This window comes from Cervus elaphus, chromosome 20, assembly GCF_910594005.1.
Source record: "Cervus elaphus chromosome 20, mCerEla1.1, whole genome shotgun sequence".
NCBI classification, from domain to species: domain Eukaryota; kingdom Metazoa; phylum Chordata; class Mammalia; order Artiodactyla; family Cervidae; genus Cervus; species Cervus elaphus.
Genome location: NC_057834.1, coordinates 67038334 through 67046478, shown reverse-complemented (window position 1 = coordinate 67046478; position 8145 = coordinate 67038334).

The window sequence follows — 8145 nt, the reverse complement described above, 5'->3', positions numbered from 1 at the left end:
ACATATACACCATGGAATTTTACTCAGCCGTCAAAAAGAATTCATTTGAACCAGTCCTAATGAGATGGATGAAACTGGAGCCCCTTATACAGAGTGAAGTAAGCCAGAAAGATAAAGAACATTACAGCATACTAACACATATATATGGAATTTAGAAAGATGATAACAATAACCCTATATGCAAAACAGAAAAAGAGACACAGAAATACAGAACAGACTTTTGACCTCTGTGGGAGAAGGTGAGGGTGGGATGTTTCAAAAGAACAGCATGTATACTATCTATGGTGAAACAGGTCACCAGCCCAGGTGGGATGCATGAGACAAGTGCTCCGGCCTGGTACACTGGGAAGACCCAGAGGAATCAGGTGGAGAGGGAGATGGGAGGGGGGATCGGGATGGGGAATAAGTGTAAATCTATGGCTGATTCATATCAATGTATGACAAGACCCACTGAAATGTTGTGAAGTAATTAGCCTCCAACTAATAAAAAAATTTAAAAAAAAAATCAAAATAATACCCACAGGGAAATGAATGCATTGCAAACAGCAATAAACCCACTAAAACAAATCTGAATAATAAGAATACAGAAAAAAAACTTAAGACTCTAGGAAGAAAATGCAAGTCTGCCCTGAGAATGGGGAGCAGGATGAGAGCAGAGGCTATCCCATTTAAATCACAGTGGAATGGATCCCCAACAAGAAAGGATTCTTCTTTCTACATAAAAATGTGGAAATGGTATTAGGAAGGCAAAACATTAGAAGACAACTAAGATAAATACAGAGGGTTACTGCACAGTGACAAACGTTTCAATTCACCAAGAAGCTATAACAATCAAAAGAAAATAACTTCAAAATATGTAAGTTAAGAGTTCGGTGAACTGTAAGCGAAATTTGACAAATTCTTGGTCACAGTAAGAGTTTTCAACATGTTCCTCTCAGTTATCAGATATAATCTATAATATAAAAAATTCAAAAACATACCATCAACCATATTCTTTAACCACATGCAATTAATCAGTTTCAGAAAGGTAAATGAAAATCTCCCTATACCTGAAGAACTTTTTTGAAGGTGATGGCTATGTTCAATTCAGTATGGGTAACACAAGAATGTACATATGTCCAAATTCACCAAATTGTGTATGTTAATTGTATGAAATTTTCCCCAGATTTATTGAAAAATTATTGATGTACATCACTGTGTGAATTTAAGGCATACAGCAGGATGGTTTGATTTATTCACATTGTGAAATGATTACCTCCATCTTCTACAGAGACACAATAAAAGAAAAGAAAGAAAAAAAGGAAAGACAATTTCTCCTTGTGATGAGACCTCTCAGAACTTACTCCTTTAACAGCTTTTCTATGTGTAATACAGCAATGTAGCTGTAGTCATCATGCTATACATTTTATCCCCAGTATTTACTTATCTTGTAATGGAAAGTTTTCACCTTGTGATCACATCTCTTCAAATCCCCCTGCTCCCACTCATTAGTAACCACAAGTATAATCTCTTTTTCTGTAACTTTGCTTTTTAGATTCCTCATATAAGTGAGATCATACAGTAGCTGGCTGTCTTTGTCTGACTATTTGACCTCACACACTATCTTAAAGAACAGACATGTCACAAATGGTAGGATTTCCTCAATTTTTTATGGCTGAATAATATTCCATTGTTTATATATACTACAACTTCTTTATTCATTCATCCATTGATGGTCAAGTCTATTTCCATGTCTTGACTACGGAAAACAAATGCTGCTATGAACATGGGGATGCATATATTTTTTCAAGTTAGAGTTTTTGTTTCCTTTGGATATATGCCCAGAAGTTGAATTAAAGTAGTTCTATTTTTAACTTTTTGAGGATGTGTCATACAATTTTTCACAGTGACTGAGCCAATTTACAATCCCATCAACAGAGACATCTACACAAGCATCTGTCACCTCTTGTCTTTTTACTGACAGTCATTCTAATAGGCATAAGGTACTCACTGTGGTTTAATTTGCATTTCCCTAATGATTAGTGATACTGAGCATCTTTTCATGTATCTATTGGCTTTTCACATATCTTTTTTGAGGAAGTATCTATTCATGTCCTTTGCCTTTTTTTCCAATTGGGTTATTTGGGTTTTCTTGCTATTGAGTTTAATGAGCTCTTTATATATTTTGGATATTAGCCCATTATCAGATATATGGTTGGCAAATATTTTTTCCCCATTCTATAGGTTATCTTTTCACTTTGTTGATGGTTTATTTTGCTTTGTAGTGGCTTTTTAATTTTATATAATCCCACTTGCTTATTTTTAATTTTGTTGTTTTAGAAGTCATATCCAAAAAATGATTATCAAGACTCTGGAGAAATTTTAAAATCACTTCTAAATATCTCACTGGTGAAAAAAGTTCACAGAAATAAAAAAAAAAAACTTTGGGATAAATAATAATGGAAATATTACATACCAAAACTTGATTCAAAAAAAATGATATGAACAAAGACTTTATAAATTAAAATAGCTATATTTAGAAAAAAACCCAGAAATTCATGAGTAGTAACCTACAATAATTAGGAACTTCAGTGGTGGTCCAGTGGTTAAGAATTCATCTTGCAATGCAGGGAATGAGGGTTCAATTCCTGGTCAGGGAACTAAGTCCCACATGCCAAGGGGCAACCAAGCCCAAGTAATGCAATGAAAAGATCCCACATGCTGCAACTAAGATCCAATGCAGCTAAAAATAAATAAAATATTTTAAAAAATAATTTAACTGTGGCTAATGAGAAAGATATTACAGAGATAACAAATTTAGGACTAATTACAAATATTAACTAAAACCTCATAAAAAATTGGAAAAATGAGGCCTAAGGTAGGCAGCCCTACTTTCTTCCATGAGAGAGAGGTTGATTCTATTTTCCAATATGCATTTCTCCTGTTAATTTATATAGGAATTTATACAGGATGAATTATTTGCTGATAACATCATAATTTAGTCCACAGTTTACAAAATGCCAAGATGTGATTAAAACTATGCTAGTGTAGAAATGAATGTTACCCGGAAACAGATGCAAAAACAGATGAGATTTGAGGCTTCTCCTTTGAGAAGAGAATAAGTAGGTTTTTTATTTGTGCAAAAGATAGCTGAATTATATTAAGTACATTGTTCTTGCTTTTATGTTCTTGTTCTTGTCATTCTTGTTTGAAAGTTTAAGTGTGGGAAGAGTTTGAGTGGTTGCAGAGCAGCCAAAACAAGTATTAATTGACTCATTTTATGCCCATCCCAGCTCACCTCCAGTTTGCCCTCCTGATTTTCTGAAAGCTTGAAACCCTGACATCTGGGCTTCAAGTAGGTGATCTATGCTCTGTATCTATACCAGACTTGGGCTCAGTGTTAGCAAGAAAAAGGGAGGAAGAAGCTGTTTTTTCTTTAGCAGATATGATGGTTTAGTTTTTGTACCAAATTGGCTAGCCTATGGTGCCCACTCTTTGGTTAAATATCAGTCTAGATGTTGCTGTGAAGACAGTTTTTAGAGGTGGTTAAGATTTATAACCAATAGACTTCAAGTAAAACAGAATCCGCTCTCCATGATGTGAGTGAGCTTCATTCGGTCATTTGAAGGTCTTAAGAGCAAAAACTGAGGTTTCCCAAGGAAGAAGCAGTTTGGCATTAAGGTGACAACATAGAGATCCAGCTGCAGACTTCAGATCCATACTGCAACATCAACTCCTATATAAATTTCTAGACTTCCAATTTGCCTTCTAGATTTCAGACTCACCAGCTCCCACAGTTCCACAATCACGTGAGCCAAGTCCATAAACATTGAAAGAGAGGGGTATACCATGGCAGGTGTGGTGTTTTAACTTCAATAGTCCAAGATGTACGTAAGTGGGTATAGGGACCCTTAACATAAGTGTGTATTTGGACCCTTATGAGTAAGTGCATATAGGGACCCTTAACATAAGTGGGTATTTGGACCCTTATGTGTAAGTGCATAAGATGTGCATAAGTGGGTATTGAGACCCCCCCTTAACATTTCAGCCACATCAAACTTCTTAGAGTCTCCAGATGCCTTTGTATACATCATTTCTTCTTTCTAGAATAACCATCACCTCATATTTCTCCATGTCACCTGAAGGGCTCCATTTCACACTCAACTATAACTTTCTCTAGTTAAAATTATTTTTGAAACTCTAATCAGTTAAACACTCCCTTCTATGTGTGCACAGAGTACTTTTCTCCATGCCTCTACCATGGAATGTATCTTATTATTGCAATAATTAACTTACATACCTATTAATTTCTCTCTTGTCATACCCTGGCTTCCCTGGTGGCTCAGAAGGTAAAGAATCTGCTACAATGCAGGAGATACAGATTCAGTCCCTGAGTCAGGAAGATACCCTGGAGGAGGGCACAGTAACCCATTCCAGTATTCTTGCCTGGAGAATTCCATGGACAGAGGGGCCTGGTGGGCTACAGTTCATACCGTTGCAAAGATTTGGACACAACTGAGTGACTAACACTTTCACTTTTCTTGCTATACCCACTAGTACATGAGCTTGCAAATGACAGAGAATTCATGCTGTCTATTTTTTTGTGTTTTTTACACCAAAAATCTTATTTGGAAAATAAAAGTTTTTTACTGCTTCATTGAATCAATGAATGACTGATTGATTAATTTATGTAACAACATCTGTGTTCATATATCCCAGTTTCTCTCAGTCTAGGCCTTCTTGTTGGCTCCATAGCAACAAAGCACTTAAGTCATCTTCTCAGCTACTATTCTCTGCCAGTGGCACTCACCAGCAGAAAGGGTCACAGCTCCAAGCCTTCAGAAAAAATGCAGAGGTAAAGAGCTTACTGAATTTAAGTTGTTTATGTTAATCAAATGCTTACAGAAATATATAAAGAATAATACTACTTGAAAGCAATCCTACATTGCCCCCCATCAGCTTTCCTCTGTTGATTTCTAAATAGTTACCAAAATCAAAGGCTTCAGAATCAACCTGAACTCAAAATATACCTTCATTACAAACTAAGCTTCAGAGCTCTTTAGAAAGTTACCTAGCTTCTCCAAGTCTCACTTGGGAACCACATTTTAGAAATACTTACCTAAACAAAATTTTGTGATTATTAGGCATATAAAATAATGATCATAGTATCTGGGATGTTATAAGCACTAAATAATTGTTAACCATATAAATTGTTATTGTAATGTATTAATCAAGGAGGAATTTGTGGAAGTTAATGCCTGTGAAGAGAGATTTTTACAGTCTACTGATACATCTTTAAAGTGTAAGTATGCTCAATTACTTCAGTCATATCTGACTACTTTGCGACCCAATGGGCTATAACCCAATGGGCTCCTCCATCCATGGGATTCTCTGGGCAATAATAATGGAGTGGATTGCATCACCCTTCTCCAGGGGATCTTCTTGATCCAGGGATTAAATCTGCATCTCCTGCATTGCAGGCAGATTCTTTACTGCTGAGCCAACATGGGAAACCCCTTTAAAGTGCATGTTTTTATTATTTGTATATGAAAATTATTACTATTTCTTAACTATATGCAATAATAAAATAATGTAATGGGTAATAACAAGGCCAAAGGATAATGCTTTATCATTTGTTGACTTTATATTTATTACCTCTCCTCTGAGGACAGAGGTTCTGTACTTTATCAACTCAAAATATTTTTGATTGGTTGGTGAACAGTCTTACACTCCCTCTTTACTAATAAATTTATCTACAAAATCTCACAGTCACTTGCTTAAAAAATAGACATCAAAAGACAATGGCTATTCCTTAAAGAAAAAGCTAACCAGACTTTGATCTACAAACTTATCTTTGACATGCAATATGTTGGAATTGGTGAGACGTATGATTCTTCTGTGCCTGGTCACAGTCTTCGCTAAAAGTAAGGGAAGCCAAATGATTACATCATTTTCAGCTTATAATTTTTAATAAAATTAGGAACCTCAAGGATATCTAAACCTCCTCACCATCTAAAAAACAGCCTCATGCAGTCTTTTGCCATATTTGCAATTTTAAACTAAGTGTGAATTAACTTGACTACTATGTTTGCAGTATCCATTTTATCTTCCTTCTGAGCCATGTAAAGTTAAAAGTGCACCCTGAAAGAAATTATGGCACAAAGCATGAAGACATCCTTTTGCTGGTTTCAAAACTCAGGAGCTTCCCTGGTGAAATCTGAAATTGGCCCCATCCATGGAGAGCAAGAAAAAATGGAAGGAAGATGTAGATCACTACAGACTGATAGGTGGCAGTTTTATCAAGCAAAGGAATTTACCTAAGAGGCTTGTCTTGTGCCACCGCTAAATGAATAGATCTCTACATTTCCTTCCAGAATTTTAAAAGAGTAGGTAGAGGTCTTAACTAGGTTCAGTTACATATTCAATCCTGATGATACCAACCACACATTCTCTCAAGGTTGCACCCTTGAAAATGGCTCCAAGTGCAGTAATTAAAGATAACTCCAGGGACCAGGAAGGGGATGAAGAGCTTCTGATCACCCAGGTCCAACTCATAGGTCAACCAGTAGTCCCTTCTTCTCGATGGCCTCCTCCAACACCATCCCTCCAAGAAATAGATAAACACAACTAATTCTTCCCAAAGAGGACATTTTATGAACAACTTGAGTAAATTAAAAGCAATTAGAAATCAAGCAACCACTACATCAAATGCTAGTGATGTTTACTTTTTCTCTCAGCTTATCTATAAGACATAACCTCAGTGTCCCATGATGATTGGTTGGCATATTTGTTCTGCCATGATTGGTTCTGCCCTTTTTCTTTAGCTCCCTTCAATTAAACTTCAGTTTTAAAGTCTAGTGTTCATTCAAATGGAATATGAAGAAGGGGTGAGAATAATTGGTATGTCTTTTAAACTATGCAGATTCCCAGGAAAGAAAGTATGGGGCACAAGAACAATTTGACGACCTTTTATTTAGTACATATTAAATAGAATAATTGTAATTATGTATAATCATAACCCATAAAATAACCTCATGACAATTTGACAGATAACATAACTAATATTCAGAGAGATAAAATCATTTGCTTAAATATACACAGGTTATAAATAGCAGAGCTAGGATTCAAACCAAATAGATCTGATTCCAAATCTCACACTCATTCCAGACTGGCTCCCTTTAATGAATCCATTGTACCCAGTGATGGATACAATGAGAATTATTTTTCAAATCTGAGAAATTAATAATTTTAAGTAGACAACAACATATTTCAAGCCTCACATAAGCCAAACAATCTAAATGTGTAAGGTCTGCTGAGTGGTTTTGGGGAATGAAAGAAGTATATTAAAACACCCATATACAATTCATAATACTTCTCAAGACATCTGTATGTAGTGCACTTATGTTAAAATATACTTGTCTTTATTTGAGTATTTGTCATTACTCAAAAAAAATTCTCTCCAATGTCAGTACATGGTAACATGTCCATTATTATCTAAGAAATATTGACAAAAGAGAACCTGCTGATTATTGGGCTAAGCTCTGGAGATGCATGAGGGAACAAAACCAGATATGGTCATATCCTCAAAGAGCTTAGAGCCCAATAAAGAAGACTTTTCTGTAATAAAGCAAATTTGAAATTGTAATTATGGTTACTTTCATAAAAGAGAGCTCCATGGTGCTATGGAGAGTAAGGTAAGAGGTCATGGTCACAGATGGCTAAGCTGAAGTTTAAAGGAAGAATAAAATTTTCAAGTGACAAGGAGACCAAAGAATTTTTCAGACAAGAGACCAAGTATAAAAGTCTAGCGTGGGAGGGAGAGAGCTTGGTAAGTGTGAGGGACTGAAAGAAAGTCAATAACACCAAAGAGATGAGAGTGAGGTGAAGGAATGATGGAAAGGGAGATGGGCCAGACCACTTAGGGACTTGTAACCAATGTTTAATCATTTATTTTTGAACTTTACTGTAATTTGGTACTTAAATTAAGGTACTTACTGAACCCTACTGTAAATTACTTATTGTAATTTGTAAAAACACTGGAGGTTTTTTAGTTAGAATGGCATAATCCAGTTTGCATTTCAGACAGATAGATCTGGATGCAGTATGCACAAGGAATTGGAGAGGGCCCAAAGATAAAACAGACAACCAGTTAATGTCCATTTTACT